This window comes from Diabrotica virgifera, chromosome 1 (genome assembly GCF_917563875.1).
Source record: "Diabrotica virgifera virgifera chromosome 1, PGI_DIABVI_V3a".
Classification (NCBI taxonomy): Eukaryota; Metazoa; Arthropoda; class Insecta; order Coleoptera; family Chrysomelidae; genus Diabrotica; species Diabrotica virgifera.
The window spans coordinates 197701867-197714298 of NC_065443.1; positions in this window are offsets into that span (position 1 = coordinate 197701867).

Sequence of the window (12432 nt, forward strand, 5' to 3'; positions counted from 1 at the left end):
CGATACCATTTAAAAATCAACAGCACTGTCATCTTTGTGTCCTCTTAAAGGAATGTTTTGTCGACCATACAAAATAATTGTTTATAGAATCTGATCAAGTTTCATTCAATTTCTGTTTACCGTTTTTGCAACTTCATTATTCAATTGAAAGATAACGTTTTCTCTGTTACCTTCGGACACTCTTTTAAATTTGCTACATTTTAATTGAGCCGTTTTATGATAGTTATTATCAGAATGGCTCCTTAATATTTCACATGCTTTCCTGAATTTCCGAAGGGGGTCAGTAACTTTTTAGTAAGTGTTCTAACGCGATTTTGCTTTAACCACCTCTTTAGGCCCAAATAAAACACACACACGGCAGTAAGAATCTTCATCTTTCTCGCTGTAAGCTAAACACGGCAATTTATTTAACCACATACGATGGAATTGTCTTGAGTGTTCCGATTCTAATGTCTTTGGAAATCTATATTTACTTTCAGGAACCCAAGGATCAGTTACGACACGATATTTTTAACTCGTCACTGCACTTTTCGTTACACACAAAGCAACCGATATCGTTATAATTAGCGGCTGTCGAACCTTTATAATAGACCGAGATATTACTTCAGAACATGGCTTTTTTATGAACTGCATTATGCCGGTTTGAAACTTTCGTTTGAACATGTTCAATATTATTCACCGCTAGCAAACAGAATTCACGGCTATTAATCTCACTGGCCGCTCTTTATCAACTGTAGGTGTTAAGATTACTGAACGCTTGAAGTGTAGTGTTGACAGAAAAATATAATAAATACTAAAAAAATAGTGATAGACTAAATACAATAGGGGGTCCATAGCCCCGTTGACCCCCTCTGTATCCGCGACTGCAGACAACGGTACTTTTCTCAAACAATGTTCCAACTCACAAGACTTAAGATATTTGTTCACTTTTAGGTTTGTGTTTAGAGAGCCAAATTTATTTAAATATAATGATAATGATAACTTTTTCATTCAAAATACAGGCTTATCCATGGGAAGTAATCTTTTTCCCTTTTTTTTCGGAGATTTTTATGAATAACCTTTAAATAGTCTTTTTACATAATTCTGATTTCAAAAATAATATTGTTTTTTACTGTAGATATGTTGATGATTGTCTTGTCCTTTGGGATGGTACCAAAGAAGAAGCATTAAACTTTCTCATTTATCTTAGTACCTGAAATGCCAGGATAAAATTCACTATTGAGTTTGAAGAAACGTTCTGACTTCCTTTTTTAGACCTTCTCATTATTAGGAATCCACCTACCAAAACCCTTACATTTGAAGTTTACAGAAAACCAACAACCACTAATACTTTGATTAATTATTTTTCGAATAATCCATTCTCACATAAAATAGCCTCAGTCAACTGCTTGTTTACACGTGCCTTAAAACTATCTCTTTCTGATACAGATTTCAATAAAGAAATTAATATAATTCGACAGTGAGCATTTAACAACAATTTTCCATTACAGTTAATTGATAAACTCTTGTTCAGACTTCGTAATAAGTTGAATTTAACATACCCTACTATAACGACCAATACCACTTCCTCATTTTATGGATCATTACATTTTCTAGGCCCTCACTCTTATCAAGTTCAAAAAATTTTCAAAAAAAAATATGACATCCCCATTGCTTCTAAACCAATCACAACCTTAGATCTATAGTAAACTCTAAAGATTTAGTTCCACCTTTCCACAAATCAGGAGTATATAAACTTTGTTATTCTTGTTGTAATTCTACTTACATTGGACAGAGTGGGAGACGTCTAGACATCTGCTTTGCAGAACATTCGAAATTTATTGAAAAGTATACAGATAAGGATGTCTTTCATACTAATTCTGCCTTTGCTAATCCCATTTTATCTACCAATCACAATTTTTCTTCCTCTGACTTTAAAATAGTTCATTCTGATAATAAAGGAAATAGATTAAACATACTAGAAGCTTTTGAAATACATGAAACTACTAATAGCACATCTGTAAATATTGTTAAAGAACAACTCCTACCTACTGAACTTTACATTTGTCTTAATTTAATGTTTTAATTTTTTTCAGTAACCAATAATTTGGATCTTCCCTCTATTCTTAATTAACAATCCCTCAATCTGGATTTTGACATAGTCTGTTTTTTCTCAAATTTCAGTAAACCAATTCACAGGAAGCTTCCTCTTGTTGAACACGTTTTCGTAAAACCCTTCACACCAACCACCTAAACTCAATATTACATAATCATTAAGACATATGTCTCGACACATCCTTTCTGTTAATTGAGCCCAATCGTTACCTCTTCCTTCCTGCTGGTCAGTTCCTTTGTTTTTTCCTTTTTCCTTTTTTGTACTGCTGATAGCTCATGTGTGAGCTTAAACTCTTCTTTTAATTTTAATATACACTTAAAATTATTGTGGTGTCTTCTTGGAGTTGAGTATTTTATTATAACCTGTTTTAAAGTTCTCAAATTTTTAACATTATTAATGCCACTTTTTCAAATTGTCTTCATTTTCCAATTAAAATATAGTTAAAAATTACTTTATACCTTTTGGTCAAACAAAATTGATTTTAATAATAATTTTTTATTTCACATACTTTTTGTGGCAGAACCTTTTAGGCCTGGATCCCGCGTATGAAAAAAAAGTTGATTAATAGCAAGCTGAAAATTTGTTAATAGCTGAAGGGTTCTAGTCGGATAAATTTTGATACAAGGTAACACTGGAACAGGGGCAGTTTTAATTGTGGAACAGGTTAAAAATTTGGAACGGTCAGACCACAAAAACGGCACATTTACTTTGTCCGACAGAATAGATTTAAACTCTCCGAACAGAGATTAAACTCTCATGCAAAAATCAGACTGCTATTTATCACCTGTCATAATTCCTGTCATCTGACATATTCTACATGTTCCACTCATTAAAACGCCCATTTGGTGATAAATAGCAGTCTGATTTTTGCATGAGAGTTTAATCTCTGTTCGGAGAGTTTAAGTCTGTCCTGTCGGACAAAATACATGTGCCGTTTTCGTGGTCTGACCGTTCCAAATTTTTAACCTGTTCCACAATTAAAACTTCCCCTGTTCCAGTGTTCCCATATATCAAAGTTTGTCCGACTAGACACTCTTAAGCTATTAACAAATTTTCAGCATGCTATTAATCAACTTTTTTTTCATACGCGGGATCCAGACCTATTTGTAACACCTATACTCTCATCAAATAACTTTTGAGTTTATGCACTGTTTTACTTTAAACACTTCTGAGTGAGCTGGGTGTTATTGCGGTCTTGTTATACTTTGTTACAGAAACAAAAATTGTGATTTATATTTTTTAGTTTATATTTACATCTCTTGACTGTGATAGCTATTTCTGAATGGATTGTTTTACTCGTAATGTAATTTATATGGTGCTACCTTAATATTTATGTTTTGTCCTAATTAAATCTTTTTGTTGAACTCTCCTACTACTACTTAAACTTTGCTTGGTCTCGTCCGCCTCAGTAGTTACTTATCCAATCATAACAACGGTTATTGCTATTCATCATTATTTTTTAGTAATTTCCTCGTCGTTTCCATTTCCTTCTTATATTAATATAGTCTTCAGAGTTTTATCTTTTACTCTGTTCAATCCACTTAAAAGTTAATTTTAAAGTTAAATCTTCTTCTTTTTTCTTATCCTAGTCTGTGTGGTCTTCTAGTTACAAAGTTTACCACCATCAATGACACTTCACTCTAGAGTACTATATGTCATCATTGACAGTGATTTGACATTTCACCGGAAAGCTTTTTACACCTGATCTGTTCAAGATCAGTTCCTCCACATGAAGATGTCCTTACACAATTTACTCTTTTATTTATAATGTAATGTTAAAACCGCTTAACAGCAAATACCAAGAATGTTTGTGTGATAATATGTGTCTGTTAAACTAGTTGATTCTTCCTCCTTCTTGTTCTGGTAAGTTCCTTAACTGAGGTGAGCGTTGTCACCACATGCTAAAATTCTCACGTTTGATACTTTATATTATTACATTGTAGGTCAGTTCTTCATGTTTGTGTTCCTGTACTATATGCTGATGATCTCTTGCTGAGCCGAAACGCGTCCAATTGTATTGACCTTTTTAATAAGAAAACTTTGTGGTACTTCTTCGAGTTTTTTGTACTTTGTTACCCCGAGACCACATTTGTGAAACATAGGTACTTCTCTTCATGTAAAAAATACGAAATATTAAAACAAAACAAACTTTCTTTTTTTGTTCATTGGTAAAAAAATTGTTTCATTCAATTCAGGAGGAATACGGGTTTCGCAGTATTTTCGATTGGCTCCTTTGAATTATGGCTATAATAATTGACTTGTTCGTACATCCCTAGAGTTGAATTCCATACGTTCAGATAGGCGTTATGACAGATTTGTAGAAAAGGATTTTTATTTTTTTGAGGTCAATTTGCTTCCGAATAAATTAATATGTTCTTTCCAATTGAGTTTTGAGTCAAGATATATTCCTATAGTCCGTCCCACCTTGAGTTTACAATATAGGGAACATAGGCAATTATGAGAGTTTGTAGCGCGGTGATGCCTATTTTATCAAAAAAATTTGTAATCGAACATTAGTGAGATTAAATTCTATAATTTTAGGATTCGTATGCGTTTAGGTAAGTTTATTTGGTATAGGTAGTATACAGTCCGTCTAATTTACTTAACGTTGCACGTCATTATCTACGTTAGAGGTCTAATTTGACATTGTTGCCCAATTACAAAAAATTCTTGAATTCATTTTAAATCCAATACATCACACAATTTTTGCAGAAGTGAATTACACAGCAAAACAAATTAATATTCAATGTAAATAAATAGAAACTTTAGAAATAGAGAACAAGTATTAAGTTACAATCTTACGTTAAAGTACATAATAAAAACAGTAAATATAATGAAACAAATACTTATAGTAAAGAATATAAACAAATATGAAGTGTCATCACCGCAACTATCAAATAAATGTTACCAATTTATGCCAAAATATCACCTTCGTTCGATTATTATAGTTACAGTGTATTCCGAACAAATGTGCTTCATAAAAACGCTTTATAATCCATTTATACAAATTAAATGAAACATATTATTGTGTATTTCCCTAAGTTAACATTAATAGAAATCTTTAAATATTATTTCTACGCGTATATAATAAAATATGTCTAGTGGCTGTAATGGCAGTGTACTCGGCAAAGTGATTGTAAAAAAGAACACACCTGCCGCCTAAATATTTCGTGTTGGTATCATGTGACGTCACTGGCTATGACGCGGATGACGTGCAACGATAAATGAATTAGATGGACTATAGTTTGTTATTACGCATATGAATTCCAAAATTGTATATTACCTTTCTAAAACAGTTTTAATTTATTAAAAAGGGTTCAAGGCAGGTTTTGTTTATATTCGATTCAGAGTTGGACTACCATCTCCATATAGCAACTATTTCAGCATCCTTATGCATCATCAGTGAAGATTATGAAGTTAATCATCAGTTTTAATTTAATCTCTCTAATGTTAGATTCCAAATTCTGTTTGATAAATTCTCTCGTAAGGACTGCATTTCCTATGTTCCCTATACTATAAAGTCAAGGTGGGACGGACTATAGGTATTTGGTGCTCGATAATTGAGGAAGTTGGATATTGTTAAGTAAAACTGGGAGCACTGGCCTCTTCTCAAGGTAAAAGTTACTTGGACTGCTTTTGTTTCATTAATTTTAATTCTCTACCTGTTTGACCACGTCTTGATTTCATTCAGTTGCACTTGGAGAATGTTAGACACCTACTATAGTTGGATTTTTGTCCGCTGTGTAAGGTTGAGAGCATCATCTACAAACATACCCGGGATGGTTTCATTATTGGAGGGTATATCTGCTGTGTATAGTAGGTATAATATTGGTCCAAGAACACTGGCTTGTGGGATATCATATTTTATAGGAAAATTATTCGAATTACTTTCATTCACTCTTGTTCGGGATTCTCTCCCATTAAGATAGGATTTTAAGAGTTTCAGGTAGGTGATGGGATGATATTTCTTGATTTTGATAAACAGGCCTGTATGCCATACCTTGTGAATAGCTTGACTAACATCTAGATTATCTTTTTATGAAAATATTTCATAATACTTTTCTCTCCCTACTCTCTAAAAGCTGTAACAAAATGAACTGGAAGCTTATGGGGCAATATGACCTTTCATACGTTTAATCGTTTAAAATGAAGTCAAAAAATATCTTTATTCTTTTTGTATACCCTGTAAAACCACCAATGCCCTATTTGCGCTTTTATTAGTGAATGGAAAATTGGATTAAAAGAACTGAAAAGGAACTGCAGCTACAAAGTCTCTTCTCGGGAAATGAAGTCTCTTCGCCAAAACAAGATATTTTCTGATTTTCTCTTTCCTATAATAGACTCTTTAGTCAGTCAGGAAGTATAAACAAAAAAGCATAAAATGATCAGTCAGTTTCTTTTCATATTTCCCTTGTTTCACAAAGAACAATACTCGTAATGAGAAAGAATCTTTAAAATTTGTTTTTGAAAGAGCCAGAAGGAATTTTAATAAGTAGGTTTGTAAAATAGTAGAAATTTAATGTAAGTAAAAGTCAGTAAGAATTTTGACCGATATATTTAATAATTATATTGACGTTATTTGTTATACCAAATAATGGTCAAGGCAGGAAAGTATAATGGTAGGGGAGCAAAGTATGCTAAATGTGCAGTCACTCGAGCGCTTTGGTGACCTATTGGGTTGTGATGACTAGGTCCTAAAACCAAAAAAGTTAAGTAAAGTTTTCCATTTTAGTGGGGACTTTCCATTTTTAATTTAATTTTCCATCTCCAACAATCGTTTTTTTAGATTTTAATGCCATCTAACCGTAATTCTAAAAAATGTCTCGAATAAAAGTTACTTATTTTTTACGTAAGGAATCCAAATCTGCAATAAAAAATGGGGGCTTTCATTTAAGAATTTAAAGTAACCCCCCACACCACCTCCGTGGGGGTCGTGTTTGGTGGTCTTCGATAGATTTTTCAAAAATATTGAATAAGTGTATTTTTCAGTTTTTCGATCTGTTATTCATTTCGCGAAATATTCGCTTTTTCCTTGTGAAACTTTGGGACTCACCAATTTGCTTACGCCTCGCTCAAATCTTCAGATTTTTGGAAATATACACTTTTTGCATTTACTTAACTTACCTTATCTTAATCTGACGTTTTGGAGTTTTTCTATGGATAGATTTTTTTTTCAGTCCCCCCTTAACGAACTACCCTGCATTAAGAGCCAATATATGGTAGAGGTACATTTTCAGGGTACAACGTTTCTCCGCATGTAATAATCTGACGCGCTCGACTAACTGCAAAAATCCCCGCTTGTTCGACATCGTTGTTCTGGCTTTAGCAAAAAATGGACAAATCAATTACAGAGATAGCTGAACTAATAATAGGAAACAGCAGGACCAGAACAAGGAAATGGTTTGATAAGGAATGTTAAGAAAAACTACAAAACAGAAAGAAAAAGCGAAACATTATGCTTCAACAGAAAGTAGAGAAAACTATACAACATCACGACGAGAAACAATAAAACTAATTAGGCAGAAAGAGTGGAAATATTTTACAAATCGATGACAAACAAAGAGATGATAAAGTAAAGTTTTTCATCCTAATGGCAAAAATTAATAATATTGAAAATATTAAAAATATTACTAAAAGATTTTTAAATGAAAACTTTTTGGTCCATTTCCTTGGTAACACCTCAATGGCTTCTACAACTTGCAAGTAAGATGGATGCTGAAACGAAGAAGACAAGAGAGAATTCAAAATCTTACAATTCACGACCCCGTCTGTTCAGCTGGTAAATTCCAACAGAAATGGGACCTAGTTACTCAAAGAAGTAAAGACCAATATAAAAATAAATAGGCCATTAAAATGTTACATTTTTTAGGCCAAACCTTGCATTTGTTAGAGGAGTCAATTTTATTTCTATAATGTGTAGGGGGGATCAGTAGAAGCTTAAGTTTAAGTTTTTGGGATCGCCACCTTTGTCCCCCGGCCGCCATCTTGGAAATAGGGTGCAAAGGGGTTTCTCGCTATATCTCGTAAACTACAAACCCTACGGAAAATATAATTAAACATAAAATGTAGCAAATTAAATTTTCTACAATATTGTTTTTATTACTTTCTAACGTGAAGTGAACAACAAAAAAGATATAAACAAAAATAAGTACAAATTTTTTAACAAGTTTCCTTTTGGAGGTTATAACTTTTTTTCAGTTTTTTTCAGAGGGTTTTTCAGTGAACAATTTCCACTATAAGGTTGTTTAATTCTATTTACTTATACATATAGGTTTTACAGCGCTCCAAACTTGACCAGATGCTCGAATGCTCATAGGAATATAATAAAAACAAAACGTTAGGCTTACTTTTCTATCTATATATATTTCTTATCCATACAATTTATTATGATTTAACATTTATATGCTATTATTAATCTATTTTTGATCTTTCTCCCCTCTATAAAACTTATAACCCTAAGCATATATTATAGAAAAGGTCCAAGAAGTTGTTTGAGGACAAATTCGCCCGTCCAGAAGAAGAATGACGCAACCGCAAAATGCAAAATTCTTAAGAAGAGCCAAAAAACGATTTTTGATATCAAAGTCATAAGTATGATCAAAATTAGCCATCCACCACACCGTGACCAGGATCTCGAGATATAAGCGTTTTTTGGGGTGTGCCGCTTGTATATGAAGTAACATAACTTTTTTCCTATTGTATATTTTGACTTAAAATTTTCCAAAAAACTTCTTCATGAATCATATTTTATTGTTGTTGATTAAAATTATAAATCAAAAAGTTTGTCACTCAACTTTTTTAAGTAAACTTGAAACTAACGGAATATGATGACAAAATGTTTAAAAATTAACAACTCCTTTTGTAATGTGTCTAAACATTTTGGACATATTTCATTGTTATTTACATACTTCAACGATAACACAGTAAAATTTTCAAAAGGAAATATTTCCAGCGACCAAAGATACAGCGAGGTAAATTTGAAAAATCATCAAAATTGATTTTTGGCATTTTTGTATAAAATTTGATTTTTGAACATGTTTCACCAACTTTAGATAAAAATAAACTTCATATTCGGATTCAGCGACCTCAAAAACATAAAAAATGACCAAAATTAGTCATTTATCTTAAATTTGATTTTCGTGGTCGGCATAATGTAATTTTAAAGTATGGTTTTTATTGTATTCCTATGAGAATTACAGAATCTGGTAAAGTTTGGAGCGCTGTAAAACCTAGACAATAAATAAAATTAAACAACTTTATAGTGAAAACTGTTCATTGAAAAATCCTCTACAAAATCGCTATGATGTTATTTTATTGTGAAATGAACGGAAAAAAAGTTATAACCTCCAAAAGGAAACTTCTTACAAAATTGTCTCTTATTTTTGTTTATAACTTTTTTGTTGGTCACTTGACGATACAAAGTAATAGAAGTAAAATTGTATAAAATTTAATTTTCTACATTTTATGTGTAATTAAATTTTCTATAGGGTTGCTAGTTTAGGAGATACAGCGCGAAAGCCCTGTGCACCACTTCTTCCAATATGGCGGCCGAGGGACAAAGGTGGCGACCCCAAAAACTTGAACTTAAGCTTCTACTGAACCCCCCTACACATTAAAAAAATAAAATTGACTCCTCTAAGAAATGCAGGGTAAATGTAACATTTCAATTGACTAAAAATAAAAATTCCATTTTTATTCAGTTGCAATGCGACGGCAAAACAATCTTATTTTTCCCTTAGAATAGGGAGCGCAGACCAGCACTCTGCATCGACGATTTTCGACTCTTGTTGGAGTCATCCTCGGAGAGGCGTAGACCTGCTGCTCTCTACTCGAAGTGACCAACCATGAAAGCTTATCCCCACATTGCAACTGACGTGTATGGAGTAGGTGACTAGCGTCATCTGGCAACTGAACGGTAAAGTAAAGTTTTCATCCTAATAGCAAAAATTAATAAATTGAAAAATATTAAAAATATTACTAAAAGATTTTTAAATTAAACATTTTTGGTCCATTTCCTTGATAACACCTCCATGGATTCAACAATTTGCAAGCCAGATGGATGCTGAAACGAAGAAGACAAGAGGGAATTCAAAAACTTACAATTCACGACCCCGTCTCTTTAGCTGGTAAATTCTAACAGAAAATGGACCTAGTTACTCGAAGGAGTAAATAGTCGAGGAAATGAAGCATTTTGGCTCGCAATTTTTTCGTCCAGCATGAATTTACTTAAAATTTTCACAAAAGGTAGGGAATAGTTCAAGGATCATTTTCTATATCATGCCGCTGTACGCTAAAACCTTGGGGTGGTTGCCACCCCATCTCGGGGGTGGGAATTTTTAATTACATTTTAACCTTGTAAGTCGATGTAAAAAGTGATTCTAAGAAAAAAAAAGAGTGTGTGTACTTGTGTACGCACGTAAGAAGTTATACTTCTTTGTCGTCATAAAAAACAGTTTTTTTATATACCTCATACAAAATCGATAATATTTGATATAAGATGGTTATATTTTAGGTTTTAGATCATGCAAAAACATTCTATAACTTTTCTTTCGTAAAATTAATAACAAAAGTTATCATAATTGAAATAACAGAAAATAATGTTGATGATATTATATGCCGAGAAAAATTTTTAATTTCTTTTTCAATTAGAAGGATGTAATTGCATATTAGAATATAGTTCTAATTCCAATTAACTGTTCATAATAACAATGTTCAATATTGTAAAAATAAAGCTACTTTTCTGTTGAGTGAAATTCATATTTTTTGACATACCCTGTGTAACACCCATAAAAATTTACTATCTGATGGTTGAATCAGAGATTCTAGATATTGCAGAACCTTTTATGTAGAACAACTATTTTTCGTAAAATGAATAATAAAAAAGTTTTCCATATTATGGTTCCAACTTACAGGGACATACTGTATATTATGACAAAAATGTTTTTAAATCTGTAGGCAAGTCAAAAGTGTAAACTCAACCTTAATTTAACAAGAGTTATAGTCGGTTCGCTAAACTCAGACACAACTGGCTAGTATTTTTAGTAGATATTTTTTTTGTTTTTGGCCAATTTTGCCAAAACTGGCAAAATTACTAACTATTTAGTAATTATTTTCTTGCCAATTTTACAAAATTGGCAAAATTACTTACTAAATTCACTAGCCATTTGTAGTAACACTGGTGGTACTCATTATTTTCTTTTAAAATATCATACAATATATTATTTACAAAAGTATATACAAATCCCGTATAATATCCCTACTTTATAGCATTTTCAATATCTTCCGTAAGTCCAAACGGTGAGTTTAATTTTTTTTTTCAAGGCGTCCAACTTTCTTTGAAGCAAAGCTGAATTGTTCAAATATAAAAAAACTCTCCTGCAGTGTTGTCCGTATGAGATGATATGCCAGTCTCTAATGCATCATTGTCCTCTATGTTTACTTTTTGATTTATCTGTATAGCCTACAAAAAAATTAATCCAATTTAAATTTTAGATCACAACTACACCTGATATGAATAACATTGTAACTCCACTTATAATGTTTTTCAACTATTGCTTGAATGATATCTATAAAGGACAACTTTCATTTTGATCTAAAAGCTTTTATCCTATCTTATGTACCTAAATATAAAGTTTTTTAATAAAATAACCTCATTGTAAGTGCAAATTTTGAATCACTCGGTGGAAAAAACTTTGTAACCAATGTTACAATACTATAAATTTCTATTATTGATGAATATTTTTATAAACACATTGTAACATCTATATTATTTACGAGTGAACTAACTTCCACTGTTATATCTGATGTTCACAGTGGATTACATGTTCAATTACAACAGCGGAAACCCCTTCCTGCATCAAAGGCATTAGTTTTATTATTAGATACGTCTGCTAAGGAAAAATTTCCAAAGAAGAAAAATCTTGGAAAGGAGAGACAAAGAGATCCAAGTGTTTCCAAAATTAATATTTTGAAGAAACTGAGGAACTCTGACCAAGAATACACTAGAAAAACTGTAAAATTAACGTAAATGAGAGAATTGGGACCTCGATGTAACGATAAATGTAACATTAAATGTAAATCGAAATTATATAAAAAAAGAATGACTCAATTCATTTAATAATTTTTGGGCAATAGCTGATCATTATAAACAGAGTGATTTATGTAGAGTTTGTAGAGCATACTTATGCAGATATAGTCCGTCCGCTATAACTTTTCTCATACGGTATGAATCTTTTTCAATCAAACTAAATCAAAACATAAATTGAAACGAACGTCGATGTGTATATACATTTTGTATACTGTATACTATATACTACACACATCGGCATACGTTCCAC